Genomic DNA, 6,135 nt, shown 5'->3' on the forward strand with positions numbered 1-6,135 from the left:
TAAAAGCTCTTTTATCTGGTATTATTTTGCATCGTTATTTGACCTTAACTTTGATGAGCTAGAACAAACAGACATGATCCTCGGAATACAGGCAGGAGGCAGAAATTTATTTTAAAAATCAGCAGGACTGGGTTTTTGCTCTCAGGAAGGACTCTGGCTGCTGACATGTCACTGTCAGAAGTAAAATAAGTCACGTGGAGGGATTATCATCCCTGCTCTTGTTTCCAAATACTGCTGTGACACCAAACCCTAAAGACTGCACGTCCTAGAACCCATTTGAGCCATCCCAGCTCAACCCTTCCTGTCGCAAACTGTTCCTAGGCAGCTTTGGGAATTCACATGTGTAAGAAAATCTCTTACCAGCAGGTTAGATGCGGTCAGAGATGGACTGTGGGGAGAACACAGAGGCCAAAACATAAGGACATGCCGGGTATGGAGCTAGGGTGAGGAGATGGGGATCCCATCTATGGATGGCAGTCTATCTTGTGCACTGAGAAATGGGCTTTATTCAGCATAGCTCATCCAATCTGTATACCAAGTGGCACAAAATACTGCAATACTAATAAAATGCACGCAAATATTACAGTTATGAAATCAAGTTTAAAAGAGTGAAATTTAACAACACCCCCCAAATAATGCATCTTTGTTTTTCTCTTAGCTGCTGATTTCAAAGTTATAGGTTTTACATCCGGCAGATTTTTTCTCTAGTCACAAAAGCTAGAAACTTGTTTATGCAACTCATAAATGCAAGCTGAGACTCTTACATAATTACAGGTCTCCAAACAATATGCATACAGGGGCTGGCAAGGCTACGCCGGATAATCAGTTTTAAGACAGAGCAGCCTTTGAAACAAGCAGAGAATCTCATTACCCAGCTCTATAAATCCATGGTTCAGCCACATCTTGAACTGTTGTGTGCAGTTCTCATCCCCCAATTGCAGAAAAATACAGAGTAAAATTGGGAAAGATTGAGAGCAGGGTGACAAGGTTATTAAAAAATATGGAACTTTTTTTTAAAATATGGAACATTTTCCATAGGAATAGCAGCTAAATAAACACTAGTTTAGCAAAGATAGAAATCAGAGTGGGGAGTAGGGAGAGGAGGCACATTTTAAAAAAATGCACAGAGAGGTGCATCGAGAATGGCTGCTTACAGTCTCTGCCAAAGCGAGAACTACAGGATAACAGAAGTAAGCAGATGGCAGACTCAGTGCAAATGAAAGGAATTAATTCTTCACATGGTGCAGGTAAACTAAAGGTTTTTTTCAGGTGCAAAGCATCTGTACGAGTTCAAAAGATAACTAAAAAAAAATTATCCAAAGAAAAAAACATCAGGGCTGTTAATTATAAAGACACCATCTCTGACTCAAGGAGTCCCCGAAGCCAGAAAAGTATTCAAGGGAAATATCATTATATTGTTGACCTTTTCTTTTTCTCTTCTCTAGTCATCTGCTTTCATCTCTTTGGTGGCAGGACACAAGGGAAGATGGATACATCCATCCCATGCTCTGAATCCAGAGTGTTTCAGAGCTGCCAAGGATCATGCAAATCAGAAGTAATCAAAAGACCCCTAAAGATTTTTTTCCTCTGGATAACTCCCAAAGGTACAATGTAGCATCTAATTTAGTTTCCCCTAGTTATTTCTGTGAAATTCACAAAATTGCCTCCTGGGCTCTGAGTCTCTTTCTCCCCAGGACCTACCTCTAAGTGACAGGACACGCTCAAGTGTACAGCAAGATGTAAAGCTGCTTTACAGTATCTCATCATCAAGCCTTTGCAACCATGCAAGTGCATTTCTTCTGAGAGTGCCAGAGAATTCCACGTTTATGAGGGCACTGCTAATTCCAGTGCCAAACTCACGTGAGTTCACTCTAAGCTATGCCACGGGTCCTGCATGGGACCCAAGCTACGTCACACAGCATGGGCATAGCTCACCTCCTCCCGCTTCTGGGTGGGAATCCCACCTCTGCTGTGGACCAAATGGTTTTGTGAACTGAACAGTTCCTCCCACAATGCTAAGAGGCAAGCTGCCCTTTTACAAGGTGGTCCAGGCACAGAGCTTCTGCATTTGTAAGGTAAATTAGCATTTGTATGAGGGAGAAGGAAGGCTGTGAAGAATGGACCTGATATTACATGAGCCCGCATGGATAAAGGGAAGAGCAAGGTCTGCCTCTGGAGGAGTGGGCAGAAGTTTGGGGAAATTAGTGGTTATTCTGAATGAAGAGTGACGCTAAGATACACATTCACACTGAGACGTGTAAAATTAAGAAGCAGCATAAAATTTCTCATTTCTCTCTTTAACAGAAAGACTGCTTCATAACATTAAGAAGGCAATCAACCTACAAACGATGTCTCTGAAGGAATAACGGTGCATTGTTCACGATAACAAGTGCATTTTCTGTGGAGGATTGAAATTGTAATCAATTAGCACACAAATATCTCCGCTGTTATTTGTAAAGGAGAGTTACAGAAGTAAAACAATGTGCAGTATGCCTGACATAAAAATTGGCAGTTGTCTCAAAATATGTAACCTCTGGCTGGGAGTGAGTAGGCAGATAACCTGGTGCTTAGCAGTGATCTCTGTTCCAAACTTCCTCCATCACTTTGCAGCGCACCGTTTTGCTTTCAGTCTTCAGATACGTATTGCTTCATCTAAAATTAAGTCCCCTGATTGTCTCAGTGGGTATCTCAGGCAATATTTGCAGTAATTATGTCACTTTGAAAGCAGCATAGGAAAACAATATTGTGCCATTTTATTTCTCTTCACAGCTATCCAAACAACATTAAAATGAATCAGAAGTGCATTGCGTTCAGAGCAACAACATAAATATCAAATCTCTCCAGCACAGCAAGTGCCATCAAACAATTAGCAGGAGTTCTCCTGCCTAAACAAATATATTTTGCACTTCTGAGCAATCCAATGGGAATGCACATCACCAAGGGAAAAAAATAGTGATCTTTAACAGTTAACAAGTTGCATAATAGAGATTATTCTATAATTACTTCAATAGCTGTTTTAGAGAAAAGAAGAATGTTCCTAAAATTCAGCACTTCCAGTGTCATCCTTCTAGGCCTGCATGGAAAATCATTCATGCCTTCTTCAGTTTTTTAATTGACATTTAGTGTTTTTGTTGCTTTGGTGTCCTCTGGCATGCTCCAGATAGCTGCTTGCTGGATGTAGGGTCTGGAAATCTTAGCTAAGTCAAATTAAATACAAAGATAAGGAGGTATAAAAACCCGACTCCACGCTTGCTTAAGTGTGATATAAGTAAGTGTGCAAGAATTTAAGATGTGAATAATGGCAGTGATAATCACTAGATGCCACAGATCGAGCTGTGGAACAGATTTCTTGGGGGAACATTTTTGTTGCCCTTCTTTGTGCCTTCTTATTCCTGCAATACACTTTCTGAGAGTGGGGGAGCCACAGTTAACACAGTCTGCAAAAGTGAGATGTAGGTAAATACATAAATATCGAAAATGCAAATAGTTGTAGTAATAATCACTGGTGTCACATTTGACTCATACCAAATAAAAGAGATATCACCACCAAAGGTATGACTGGAGCCTCAGCCCAGCATACTGCTAAAGCTGAATTAAGAAAATGTGTGAGATTCAGAATTACATGTCAGTGGATCATGGTTTATCTGTGACAAAGATAACCAAATTAAAATACGTTCAACCAAAAGATATTTGCCTTGTGCCTCATTTAGAACATCTAAGTAGTATTTTTACTGTCAGATAACATCCCATGATCGAAAAGTGGTCATGAATATGTTCCCATTTTATCCACCGATATTTTACATATTTTTTTCGTGCTTAATTCTTCTTGTACCAGGTTAATCAGGTAGAAAAATTTACATATCTAATTTATTTCCTACTGTGTCTATTGCTTTGTTTTCAGCGGCATCTGTATAAACAAATAAATACTCCAGCCAGTTGCTCATGTTGGAGGCTGGACTTCAAATGTACTAATTGAAGCTTTCAGAGCCCATCTCATATGCATAATGGGGTCTCATGAAAGATGCAGGTATAGTTATCACGTGGTGACAGGCACTGCTCAGCATTCACTCGGTTTTAAAGCTGCAGTGGAAGAATGTTTAAAATTTGGACGTACAGCATTTATCAACATGATGAATAAAATGTAAACACCTTCTCTTCTGTTCTGTCCATCATGAAAGAAGAAAAAGTCCAGATCTTATTACAAAAGTAAATTCAAAGACAATTTTCTAATGAGACGGGTTGTTATTCACAAAGCACTTTCAGGAGTTCTAATTTTGGTCCCCTGTTGCAATGGGCAGGGCACTTCTGTGCCCTCTTTTCCTTGTCTATAAAGTAAGGATAGAGCAATAATGAGTTCTTAGGTTTTATAATGCACTTACTGTTTGCATAGCACTTTAAAATATCAGGAGTAACATAAAAATAAGAACTACTGTATGTATTATAGCAAACACAAACACCTCTAATTCCAGCATGTTCTCTTGTATTGGTTCTCTATTTTATTGAAATATATCTTGTGATTTTTATGTAATGATAAATAGATTGCTAAGTAACATACTAGGTAAAAATTTGGCATGAAACACTCTAAAACAATAATTTCCATCCCAAGAGAAACAAAGGTATTTAAAAGATGCTTTTACAATAAAAATAAACCATTAAAAAGTTGGCAGGGATTCTCTGGGCATAATTGCAGCTATGCTTGTTTCAAAATTCCCATTAAAGCTGATTCACCAGTACTGTACTACTAGCATGCTTCTGCCTATGGGAAAAGCCTGGGCAATAATTTAAACTAGTTTAAATTGAAAATTTAGAGCTGTTATAATTAATTGTGAATCATTAGAAACAGCTCAATAAAAAATAAAAAAAAAGCAACAAAACTAATTAAGATTGTTCATAACATAACAGATCATTAGCAAACTGCTGGAGAACCCAAAGATTTGCCAGAATACACGTAGTACAAGAGAAAGAAAGATAAAAAGACATATCGCAGGCATAATCATGCTTTTATAGCAAAACTCAAATTTGCTATCATATCCTCCAGCACTGTCTCTGCTGGGGTTTAGTAGAGCCCATCCCCACCTGGGTTCTATAATCCTTGGTTAAGTCTTTGAGGGTGTCACCTACCCTTGGAACAAACGCAATTTGGAGAGCACTCTGGCTGCCCTCTGCTTTGGTTTGTGAGGGGGAGTGATGAGGATTCAGTCTGGGAGGGGGAGAGATGAGAATGTACATACGGTCGGTATAACCATGTGTTCAACCCTCCTTTTTATGATGAAGCTGTTTTTATCATTAAATGGAGGGGGGTTGTGTCTGCATCTTGGGGTTGATAAGCCAACTTAGCATGTGTGACAGCATTCTCATGCACTCGTGGACCTACACAGCTACTCTCAGAGAGGATGTGATATCTGTCCCAGCTCACAGGGTTGTCAGTGTGGCAACTGGAAAGGGGCATACTAGAGAAAGTTAAAAGGTCATCTGCAAAGTAATGGCCATTTTTTTCTGTTTTCCAATGTATAACAACTGAATGCTCCTATCTTGTTGGTATTATCTTGATAACGAATAACTTCTGCTGGTGTTTTGTGTGATCTTGCTCTCCTAAAGCCCCACTGCATTACAAACATCCACATGCACACATCTGAGACAAAATTTTCTGTTGAGATTCCCATCAGCTGAAAAAAGTTGGAGATGCCACAGGTGTCCTCCATCGTGTCACTGGAATTTGTACAACAGAAAGGGAAAAATTTCAAAGTAATTCTAGCAGAAAAATTTTACCCTTGGAAAGCCTGAATGTTCAGCATTGATTAATTGATTAAGAGGAACTACTTAAGGTCAGATTTGGCAAAAAGGGACTTCAGTCATACCATCCCCATACCTTGAAATCAGACATGTTTATAGAGCCTGCTGAATCTGAACCTATACCTTTAGTAGAAATCTAATGACATACGGACTTCTTGGCCAGCTTTGCAGTCCTGTATTCATTCAGCACAATCACATTACACTTTAAGATTTTAAAAATCTGGAAATTGTTTCACTAGAAAAAACTAATGCCTTACATTCTGCATCACATTGCTGACAGTGACTTCCAAGAGGAGTTTTGCAGGGAAAGAGAAAGAACAAATAACCCTCCTCTACCCACAC

Source organism: Charadrius vociferus, unplaced genomic scaffold, assembly GCF_000708025.1.
Source record: "Charadrius vociferus isolate BGI_N301 unplaced genomic scaffold, ASM70802v2 scaffold15, whole genome shotgun sequence".
In the NCBI taxonomy this organism is placed as follows: Eukaryota; Metazoa; Chordata; class Aves; order Charadriiformes; family Charadriidae; genus Charadrius; species Charadrius vociferus.